This window comes from Schistocerca nitens, chromosome 2 (genome assembly GCF_023898315.1).
Source record: "Schistocerca nitens isolate TAMUIC-IGC-003100 chromosome 2, iqSchNite1.1, whole genome shotgun sequence".
Taxonomy (NCBI): Eukaryota; Metazoa; Arthropoda; class Insecta; order Orthoptera; family Acrididae; genus Schistocerca; species Schistocerca nitens.
In genome coordinates this window covers 992,016,651-992,029,317 of record NC_064615.1, presented here as the reverse complement: position 1 = coordinate 992,029,317, position 12,667 = coordinate 992,016,651, and positions in this window count along the sequence as shown.

Genomic DNA, 12,667 nt, shown 5'->3' with positions numbered 1-12,667 from the left:
TGAAGGAAACAGGAAGTGTTCAGCCACATGTGAAACGTCAACTACGACCTGCAACAAATTATGATGCCCAAGTAGGTGTTTTAGTTGCTGTCGCGGCTAATCCGCACATCAGAGCAGACAAATTGCGCGAGAATCTGGAATCTCAAAAACGTCGGTGTTGAGAATGCTACATCAACATCGATTGCACCCGTACCATATTTCTATGCACCAGGAATTGCATGCCGACGACTTTGAACGTCGTGTACAGTTCTGCCACTGGCCACAAGAGAAATTACGGTACGATGACAGATTTTTTGCACGCGATCTATTTAGCGACGAAGCGTCATTCATCAACAGCGGTAACGTAAACCGGCATAGTATGCACTACTGGGCAACGGAAAATCCACCATGGCTGCGACAAGTGGAACATCAGCGACCTTGGCGGGTTAATGTATGGTGCGGCATTATGGGAGGAAGGATAACTGGCCCCCATTTTACCGATGGCAATCTAAATGATGCAGTGTATGCTGATTTCCTACGTATTGTTCTACCGATGTTACTACAAGATGTTTCACTGCATGGCAGAATGGCGATGTACTTCCAACATGATGGATGTCTGCTCGCGTGTGGTTGAAGCGGTATTGAATAGCATATTTCACGACAGGTGACCTGGTCGTCGAAGCACCATACCATGGCCCGCACGTTCACCGGATCTGACGTCCCGGGATTTCTTTCCGTGGGGAAAGTTGAAGGATACTTGCTATCGTTATCCATCGACAACGCCTGACAACATGCGTCAGCGCATTGTCAATGCATGTGCGAACATTACGGAAGGCGAACTACTCGCTGTTGAGAGGAATGTCGTTACACGTATTGCCATATGCATTGAGGTTGACGGACATCATTTTGAGCATTTATTGCATTAATGTGGTATTTACAGGTAATCACACTGTAAAAGCATGCGTCCTCAGATATGATAAGTTCACAAAGGTTCATGTATCACATTGGAATAACCGAAATAAAATGTTCAAACGTACCTACGTTCTGTACTTTAATTTAAAAAAACCTACCTGTTACCAACTGTTCGTCTAAAATTGTGAGCCATATGTTTGTGACTATTACACCGCCATCTATCACAAAGCGAAAAAGGTAGTCCAACTACAATATTCATATTTCCTTACGTACTACACGGATATGTAATAAAAATGGGGGTTCCTATTTTAAAAAACGCAGTTGACATCCGTTTGACCTATGGCAGCGCCATCTAGCGGGCCAACCATAGCGCCATCTGGTTTCCCCTTTCAAGCTAGACAAGTTGCGTTCTTTGTAGTATTTTCGTTTGACACTTATTTCGTGAGATATTTGGGTCGGTCACGATCAATGGACCACCCCGTATATCACGCAAGGTCATATATTACGCAACCTTCATCATTCTCTCTGTATTCTTATATATTCTCCACACTTTCGCCGTTTATAGAATGTAGTAATATTGGTCATCCGAAATTTTTTCAAGAGGACCCAATGTATTAGTACATTTTGAAATAAATTTGGGTGACAGTAATTTTTTCAGTGCATACGACGCTCTGGATGCCGCTTTTATTCTCGTTTCTATTGCTTGTGTCTCATAGCTTCTGTTATTACTACAACCCCTTGATACCTTAACTCTTCTGCTTCTTGAAACACGTGATTATCAATCGCAATGGTTCCCACCTTTTTGTCTTTTAATTTCTTTCTAAAATCATGAATTTTTTTCTCATCATTTAACTCTAATCCAACTTCCTTTGCTTTTTGAAACAGTTTTCTTACCAATATTTTCAGGTCGTATAGACTTTCGGCGATTAATGCCACATCACCTACAAAAGTCAGTACATTTATTTTTATTCCTAAGCTAAATTCCTCTTCTGCTCCACTCTTTGCATCCAGTGTTTCCTGTTTTATTATGTTGAATAAGAGTGGTGACATTCCATCTCCTTACCTCATTCCTGTTTTTTAGGTCAAAAGCCATAGAATACTCTCCATCCATTTTCACTTGCCTTCCAGTGGAACTTTTAGAAGAGTTGTGACCTTCCTTTGTGTTCCAAACTACTGCCTCTTTTCCCACAACTTTTCTCTGTTTATGCTATCGCAGAATTACTTAAAATCAACAAACAATATTGCTACTGTTTTGTCACACTCCTAATATTTTGATATGGCTTCTTTCACTACAAAAGTCTGACCGGTAGTGGGTCGATTCTGCATAAAAACCGCTTGTTTCTCATTTATTACTTCTTTCAAATATGGCTCCAATCTTTTCTGCATAATCTTAGCGAAAACTATGCAGGCAGTGCTAATTAATGAGGCGCCTCTATAATTTCTGCATTCTTGCTTAACGCCCTTTTTATGGATTGATACTGTAACCGCTTCTTTCCACTCAGCTGGCGTTGTTTCAGATGTTGGTCACGAATCTGTCTATCTGCTTCACAATTTTGTCTTTAAGTAGTTCAGCTGTAATTCCATCTTTCTCTGGAGCTTTTCTTTTTTATAATTTTTTTTATATGGCGTCTGCGGTCTCTTTGACTGTCGGTGGAGCAACTAAGGGCTCTTCGTTCTGATGTTATTTTGTTCCTTCATTTCTGTACTTTCCACTTCGTTCTATTCCAAATCGTATCGTCATTTTTATCTATTATGTCATACATCCGTGGTATACGAAGAACCACAAGGATTCCTCTGGAAGCGCAGTATCAAATAAAAATGTGTGAACACGACTAGTATGATTCTGAATGCAGGGAACAGTTTCGAGGACTTTGTTTACTAGAGAAAGCTCAGAAAAACCTTTGTTTTGAGCTTGCTGTCGTTCATTAACTGAAGCCACTAGATTACTCCTTTAGAGATTTCTTAACAGCTGTAGACCGTGCTCGCACTTACGTTTCAAGGAATGTTTTCTCTCATAACAGCGAAAAATTAAAAAAAATGGTTCAAATGGCTCTGAGCACTATGGGACTCAACTGCTGAGGTCATTAGTCCCCTAGAACTTAGAACTAGTTAAACCTAACTAACCTAAGGACATCACACACATCCATGCCCGAGGCAGGATTCTAACCTGCGACCGTAGCGGTCTTGCGGTTCCAGACTGCAGCGAAAAATTAAAATTGTCCTTTGAACGATGGTCGTTGGAAAGGAACTAGCATTTCAACAGCAGCAGCGATAATTGAATTAGCAGCACGATTGAATAGTGCAGCGCATCATCGTCGTGGGTAATGTTTTTGTGTCGAGCAGCAGGATGTTACCTCTACCGCCTACACTAGATCATCGACTGGGTTTTCAGTGGCGACAAACACCTTAGTGCTGTGTAATTTGCAGACTGTTTGCTTCACCGACAAAGGGCACGTAAAGGCTGAACTATGACATTTGTCGAGAGCGTTTCATATCTCACACAACTGTAGAAAGATGAAAAGCGCCCTGTCAATGCAGCGTGTAACGTATTCACTTTGAACAGTCGCAGCACTCGCCGTAATTTTTAATGCGATGAAATGAAGGCTTTTACCAGCTGGGTAGAAGAGACATGAATATCAGACTGAGGGAATATTAGGATTTAATACGATATTGCCTTGCCTGTGTTATTCCGAACTACGATTCATGGCCCCCTTCTGTCATACATGCATATCAGAAAGAACAGTCACTGCGGCAACTGCAGCCGCTACGAAATACCCGAAATGTATTCACAGTTGAGAATATGAACAGCCATCAGCTGTATAATGGATTGACGACAGTGAAAATTGTGCTGGAGCGGCACTCGAACCCGGATTTCCAGCTTACCGCGAGCGGTCCCCTTACTGTTAGGTCATCCGAGCAGAACTCTCTGCCAGACACAAACTTCTATATCTCGTCAACCGTGTGTCTACAACCTGTACTCGAACATTCATTATCTGTATTCCTGTTTGGGGGAGACACTTTAATTGGCAATATGTTGAAGTTTGGGCCTGGCCGTGAGTCGTGCTCGGGTAGCCTAATGGTAAGGTTGGTTGGTTGGTTTGGGGAAGGAGACCAGACAGCGTGGTCATCGGTCTCTTCGGATTAGGGAAGGAAGTCGGCCGTGCCCTTTCAGAGGAACCATCCCGGCATTTGCCTGGAGTGATTTAGGGAAATCACGCAAAACCTAAATCAGGATGGCCGGACGCGAGATTGAACCGTCGTCCTCCCGAATGCGAGTCCAGTGTCTAACCACTGCGCCACCTCGCTCGGTCCTAATGGTAAGGGGACCGCTCGCGGGAAATCCGTTTTGGACTCCCGGTCCGGCACAGATTTTCAGTGTCTTTTTTATTGTAGAGCCGATGTCTGTCCACATTCGCAGCTGCGAATACATTCACGCTACTGGCCATTAAAATTACTACACCAAGAAGAAATGCAGGTGATAAACGGGTATTCAGTGAAAAAATATATTATACTAGAACTGACATGTGATTACATTTTCACGCAATTTGGGTGCATAAATCCTGAGAAATCAGTATCCAGAACAACCACCACTGGCCGCAATAACGGCTTTGATACGTCTGGGCATTGAGTCAAACAGAGCTTGGATGGCGTGTACAGGTACAGCTTGAGAGGTGGCATGAGCCCCCTCTCATATTTATATCTTACGATTCTCCTCTTTAGTTGCATGCGGTGGAGGGTTGCTTTTCCTTAACACGCGTACTTCCCACGCAGCGTCTCTCGTCACCCGGGTGGGCCGGTGACAGGCGGGCTCGGTGGAACTGGAGAGAGTTAAGCCGACGTGTGTGAGGCAGTCGAGTGAATGCTTTTCAGACGCCGACATTGTCAAGAGACACGCCCGCTGGGGTGTGAAGTAGCGGCTGGGCTAGAGGTTCCGTTACTTCAGAGAAACTTTGCGAAAACACTTTCTGGCGGGCTACCAGCGAGGCGTGGGAATGACTTGTGTACCCACGCAGTTGTGGCGGGAAAATTCCCGCACTTTCTGCAAAATCAGCACAGAAATTGGCGCCAAGAATCTCCATTGGTGGAATGGTAGTGCTCCGGCAATGGAGTGGAATTTCCGCCGGTTTTCGAGTTGCTGATTGGAACGTAACCACGGCCACTGTCGTGGGGGCGGGAATGTTCGGTGTTCGGCCTGTGCGGGTGCTCTGAGTAGTCAGCAGTCGCCTTTCGGTCGAGGACGTCTGAGCAACCAGCCCTCGCCTGCGGTACGCCAGATCGTGTTCTGGGAGATAAGAAGACTGTTGGTAATGTACGTCCGCAGCACCGGCAGATAGGGATTTTCCTAGGTGATAATCAGAGCTCACCAGACCGCGCCTGTTCATCCTTTTCTAACTTTGTTCAGTTTCGAGTAGCAGCAATTACTATTGGGTTAGCTGTGTGTCTCTCTTGAGATTTGAGTGGAAAGGAATTGGCTCCACATACCACTTCGTCTTAAACCTCACGATCTAAGTTAGGGACAACTTCACCTTTACTGTGTTTGTATGAATCTCCAATTTTAGCCGATTTGATGTTTTATATTTCCTGTGTCTCTTTTACTATTCTGCGTTTAATCTTAATAAATCATATTGTTATTTTGGACAGAACTTTCTTTCTGTTAATCAATAGAGCAACCCTATCATTCCTCACTATGCTAATGAAACCTTTGTTTATTTAACTTATTTATCAAATTAAATTATTGCAGGTGCCAAACTCTCTTCTACTCCACTAGCAGGGTTGATTAGAGTCAGTTCGCGTATTTGTTTTATCCTTGTGCAACAGCAAAAGTCGGAGTTAGAATAGGGGGGGCTTAGAGCATGATTTACACATGTGGATTCTAGTAGAATTTAGTGATAAATACACTACTAGCCCCGGCTCCTCGCATAATATGGCGACCCTTGGCCTCGGATCTTTCCTGTGAATCTCTGATAAACAAACAGGATTCTTAGTAGGAACATTCAATTTTTTTTCTCTCTATTTTTTAATGATTAATACCCAAGTTTTTTTTGGTAGTTCCGCGTTTAGTTTTAAGTAGCGGCGCATGACTACAGTTTTTGTTTTCAGTGTATATATTTTTTTGTTCATTGTTTTTTCTGTGTTTCGCTGATGTGGTGTCTGTACCGCATCGCACTTTGTCGGATTTGTGTGCGGTTTCTGTACCACATCAAATTGTGTTTGTGATTACAGCGTTGGAACAGCGTTGTTGAAATTTTATGTTTATGTGTAAAAAAATATATGGAGTAGATTAATTTTATTGTGCATTTTAGATGAATTTGTTTTTATGAATGATAACGAGAAGTAAGGCACGACTATTATCGGGCGAAGCTAAAACAAAAGAGGATAGCATAATGGATAAGGGGCAGTTTACTGACGGGAATAGGTTCGGAGATGAGATGGGCACATTTTTAGTAGGACAGGACGCCAGGGGCATTGATGAGGAAGGTGATTTGGACGCGATCTCAGAGCAGCGTTGCGGCCGTGATTATGATAGTGAAGTAGAGGATGAAACAGAGACAGGCACACAGGTCGAGACGGTAGCAGAAGTTTATAGTCAAACGAACGAGTGCAGACAGAGGCCAGCTCGGTCACGTCAGAGCTCTAGCGCCCAGGTGTCCAGAGTTACATCGCCCATGTTTGAAGAGGATCAAGAAGATGACGTAAACCCAATACTGAGCTTCCTACGATCAATGAAAGAAGAAGCTGACGAACAGCGTAAGAAGGAGAAGGAAGAAGCTGACGAACAGCGTAAGAGGGACACTGAGGCAATAATCTCGCATATAGGGGCAATTCGTGGGGAATTATTAACAATAAAGAAAGAATGTGGAGAAGCAAAACAAATGTCAATGGTAGCACAAAAAGTAGCAGGCCTAGCCAAAACTGCAGCAACAGGGGCAATGAAAATCGCAAGAGTAACTTCTAAACTCGCAGGGCGCTTGCGACGTGCGACACAAGTCCACTCGAAATCCCTAGCGGCCTTAAAGACTCAAGGTAATATTGCGGTTACGAACATCACGAAACGAATGAAAGAAGTAGAGAGTCGGATAGCAAAACTAGAGCGAAATGGGCACACGAGCACTGCGCGTTCGGATACCAATGATGGAGCACACAGGATTGTGTCTCCGAGGAAAAGCCCGCCGTGCTCTAGCCCAGTGACAGCGTGCGGAACAAACAATGCACACGCAGAAACAGCGAGTAATAGCTCCAATAATTGCAGCCCACTTAGAAGAGTGAATGCTGAATGCCACTTCCACTGTGATACAGACGTAGCACATCACAGTTATCAGCAAGATAGATCAGGACACTCCGCAGACGTGCAAGTATCGGAAACGTCTGACAACACCAGTGCGAGGATCGGACAGAATTTTGATCACAATCACTTCCTGTCGATACTCAAATTCCAGAAGTTCAAAGATAATGGAGGGTCGATGCATCCGAAGAGCTGGGTGATGCAATTTACTAATTCATTACCGTCGTCATGGCCAACCCAGGCCAAATTAGAATTCATGTGTGGACACATCGAAGGCCAAGCCGCGGAAAAGATGCGGGGCGTGGCAGCGACGTGTCGGACTTATCAGGAATTTGTTGGTGCATTCCTGCGGACCTACTGGTCAAAGGAAACGCAAGACAGGATTAAAGAGGAAATAATATTTTGTCCTGAACTGGAAGTGTCCGGGCATAAGAGCGCAACCAAATTTTTTGATGACTTACTCAAGAAGAGTCAGTTTTTAGATAGTCCATACAGCAACGGAGAAATTATTAAATTTTGCTTTTCGAAATTGCCAGTTAGGTATCAACAGACACTTGTCGGGAAGTGTGGATCTGACATAGATGCATTCAAGAGTCTACTGCGCGAACTCGAAGTAGTCTTCGATAAACAAGACGCAAAGGACAGGAAGAAGGCGCAAAATAACAAATACCACGGGCCAGCAAGGGAAGACGACAACAGATCGCATAGTCGCACTGGTCAGTTAGGAAACCAGGGTTACCGAGATCAAGGTTACGCTATTCAAGGTTATGGAAACCAGAGACACGGAAACCAGAACGTCAGGGAACAGGGTCAATCCAGACAAGCAATCTGGGACAGGAGGAATGACGAACGGCAAAGCGACCGTAATTGGAGGGAGCGAAATCAAGGACAACAGGAGAACCAGGAGATTGAAATTAGACCTCCAAATCCTAATGCACGTCAGAGGAGGGGGAGTCTAAGAAGGGATTGACGCTAGTCCATAGGACTCCACCACTTCTCTCACATAAAGGAGTTCGTAGAATAGTAGTAGTGTAAGAAATGTACATAGTAGAATAGGCAAAGATATGAACCTTTTTTCGGGGAACAATAATCGTTACATTAATAGATTAAGATTGCTAAAGTATTAACACGCTGCGTTGTCTTGCATAAGAATTTACTGCTGCTATCCTCTTTTTGTTTATGTTTGCGATCTCCAATGTCGATGGAGTAGGAGACACTACCTTTTCATGAGCAATGTTTTTGTCCTTTCCTATCTGGTGTCCATGTTAAGGGATAAGGATGAGTGACGAGACGTCGCACAAACGGGCGCATACAAGAACGTGCTCTTAGAAGCGTTCTGAGAGGTCGTGATACGCTCCATAGCGGCCACAACCAGTTCGTGAGACGTTCATACCAATGCTTGCAGGCACGCGTCAGTGCACTGCACGATTGTGGTATATTGCGCGATTTCGAGGGTGAATATGGGCAGTATAGTTTTTGCAGAGCTGCGCCGGTATCGTTGTCTTGCAAGTCGGGGTGAACCTGTGAGCATTTGACTCTAATGGTGCCCTAGACGAGAGAAATGAGGGCATAAAAGCCTACCATGCTAATGTGCTGGTTGGGGATTTAGCGTGCTGCTCGTTTTTGTCACAGATGAATCACCAAGGAATTGTACTTGGATATTCGTGACATACTGTGTAGCTGGCGTGTGTTGGGTGTCTGAATCCTCAACAGGAACCAGTCCTGGCTTGGTCATATTACATTGCTTCTGGAAAGAGGTACTTCGATCGCGAAAACCGCTTCACATAGAGAAGGAAGTTGCAACTATAAATTTATTGTCGTGTATAGCCATGGCTAACCCAGTCTCTGGAGTTTCAGTGAGGCGTAATGAAAACTCGGAGGTCATGTCGTACGGCGCGCACATCACTGTCGTCAATAGCGGCGAGCAGCAAGACATCTCAGCGTAACAGGAACTATGTAAGGGTATTGTATAAGGTAAATAAAAAATAAATAAATAAATAAATAAATAAAATAAAATAAATAAATAAATAAATAAAAGGGAAAGTACGATACTAGGATAAGTTAAACTGTAGGATTTAACAATAACTAGATTAATATTGTGGGGGTTTTCTACCACAAGTGTGGCGCGCGCCTGTTGAGTTGCTATTTTTCAGGTCACCAAACCACAGACCCGAGATGGAGGGACGACGGGCGAGCGAAAGTAGCGTAGTTGCATGTTCTTTATAGCACAGTAAAACTTAGACCTGCATAACAACATAATTTAATTAAAAGACGTAGAATGTAGATCGTTGGGATATGGTAGTTAATTCTTGAAGCATGTCTACTGTCGATCTATATAATTAATAGTAATATTAGTGCGGGCCCGCACATTTAGTTGTTCATCCATTACAAAGCATCAGTTATCACACACCATGTACATACTGAGATCGGTCTCTACACATATATCAAAATAAATTATTTCCATGTCTAGATTAGATGTTATAATGATTGCCATAGATTAATAACTATAAAAGTAAAATAAGAGTGTCTGAAATGACAGACCATCAATGTTTCATTATGTAAATTTATTATAACATAGAAGGTCATGGAAAAAAGTTAGGCATAAGACTTTTGTAAGAATTGTACAGATGACGAGGAACGTGGCAATGCAGAGGCCAGCCAGCGCAAAAACAAGAGGTCTTCGGCTACCTGCTAGAGGGCGAGCGTCCCGTCCTACACGCTGACAGTCACCCGGCTGCCTACCTGAGGGATTACACGGGACCCTCGCCCCGCCACAAGCGAAAGTGGGGCTGGCCGTTGACCCTGACACGCGACAGCCTGCTAGCTCTCCGGACGCGGCAGCCGCTTGGAGGGATTCCCTGCGGCAGACCACGTTGTCGTGAGTACACGAAGAACATCACATATCGTGTCAGAACCTGCGCCTCATGTGCCTCAGGACAGAAAGGGACGCTCTATACTCACCTGTTTGGGTTTTTACAACTCACTAGCATTGGCCGATCTGCATACACAAAGCAGTATCGTGCCACACTAACAAATGTATGGTCTCATGTCTTACTTCTCCTCTCTATTAGAGAGCAGTTTTTAACAATAGTCGCTCCTAGTTCGATCCTGTATGGATGACCTCACACACTTGTGGAGTCACTCCACGTGCCATCATCCCTCGTCGAACTGCAATATTGGGAAACGTAAAGTTCTGTCCAGCGAGAGAAGAGACCTAGACTAGTGATGTATCCCAACAAGGAGATCTCAGAGACAATTAATCGACGTGAGGAGAACCTATCACTGTGTCTTCCTACCGTACTGCCGTGATCATATGCGTGGGTCTGACTACAATCTCAACAGCGTACTGCAGACACTCCAGAACTCCCTATTGCTGTTGCCACAACGTAGCTACTACAACCGACGTTTAGCCTTATGTGATGTCAGTACAGTGGAATCAGTGAAGTGCCACGGATATTTCTAACAATGTGATTTAGTGCCTCATTCTCAGCACAGTCGTGAACTTTGTGCAATGTGCACGCACAATTTGATGCCCCATGAACCTTGTTTTTTTTGTTTTTCTTAAATTTCTTTCTCTTATGTTGTTTCTGTAATGTATGTTATACCTTGTATGCGTTTGTGTTTTACACTGTAATTCTTATTACAGATTACTGTATTGTTCTCCACATCATGTTTTTTTTGTATTTTGTGTTTATTGTTGTGTGTATGCTAACAGTGTGCCTGAAGTCCCCATAAACTGAAGCAGATACCACCACTGTCATTGTGAATGGACCATCAGTTCAGGGAACATTTTGTAAAGGTTATTCTTGCTGCAGGGAGACAGGATGAATCGGAGGTTGTAACTAGATTCTGAAAACTCACAAAGAGATTGTTAACTTAAATATTATCATGTGTGAGTGAGGTCAGGTTAGTTTAATGATTAAAATTGTTGTAACATCTTGGGCATTTAATTGCGGAGCACTCCAACTCTGATTGTAAAGAATAAACTGCTCCATATTTGGCTCAGATGCCCGGGCCATATTTAGAGAGTGAATGTCTGCGTGAATCGGTGTTTGGAATGGGCTCCCTGGGTATGGATGTGTGATGTGAGTGTTAGTGTTCCATATTAAGAAGGTGAAGTTGGCTACATCATAAATAATCCTCCCTCTATGAGTTGCATTTTTCAGTTGCAATGATCTTTTTTATAGAGTGCGGTATGTGGAGTCACTTTGTAAGATTGTTCTTGGGCGATTGACTCACTACCTTGCTCCTAAGTGAGCCAACCGCTCACCAATTACAATCTAAAATGGCGTAGGGGCAATGAGAGGTGGCATGAGCCCCCTCTCATATTTATATCTTACGATTCTCCTCTTTAGTTGCATGCGGTGGAGGGTTGCTTTTCCTTAACACGCGTACTTCCCACGCAGCGTCTCTCGTCACCCGGGTGGGCCGGTGACAGGCGGGCTCGGTGGAACTGGAGAGAGTTAAGCCGACGTGTGTGAGGCAGTCGAGTGAATGCTTTTCAGACGCCGACATTGTCAAGAGACACGCCCGCTGGGGTGTGAAGTAGCGGCTGGGCTAGAGGTTCCGTTACTTCAGAGAAACTTTGCGAAAACACTTTCTGGCGGGCTACCAGCGAGGCGTGGGAATGACTTGTGTACCCACGCAGTTGTGGCGGGAAAATTCCCGCACTTTCTGCAAAATCAGCACAGAAATTGGCGCCAAGAATCTCCATTGGTGGAATGGTAGTGCTCCGGCAATGGAGTGGAATTTCCGCCGGTTTTCGAGTTGCTGATTGGAACGTAACCACGGCCACTGTCGTGGGGGCGGGAATGTTCGGTGTTCGGCCTGTGCGGGTGCTCTGAGTAGTCAGCAGTCGCCTTTCGGTCGAGGACGTCTGAGCAACCAGCCCTCGCCTGCGGTACGCCAGATCGTGTTCTGGGAGATAAGAAGACTGTTGGTAATGTACGTCCGCAGCACCGGCAGATAGGGATTTTCCTAGGTGATAATCAGAGCTCACCAGACCGCGCCTGTTCATCCTTTTCTAACTTTGTTCAGTTTCGAGTAGCAGCAATTACTATTGGGTTAGCTGTGTGTCTCTCTTGAGATTTGAGTGGAAAGGAATTGGCTCCACATACCACTTCGTCTTAAACCTCACGATCTAAGTTAGGGACAACTTCACCTTTACTGTGTTTGTATGAATCTCCAATTTTAGCCGATTTGATGTTTTATATTTCCTGTGTCTCTTTTACTATTCTGCGTTTAATCTTAATAAATCATATTGTTATTTTGGACAGAACTTTCTTTCTGTTAATCAATAGAGCAACCCTATCATTCCTCACTATGCTAATGAAACCTTTGTTTATTTAACTTATTTATCAAATTAAATTATTGCAGGTGCCAAACTCTCTTCTACTCCACTAGCAGGGTTGATTAGAGTCAGTTCGCGTATTTGTTTTATCCTTGTGCAACAGCAAAAGTCGGAGTTAGAATAGGGGGGGCTTAGAGCATGAT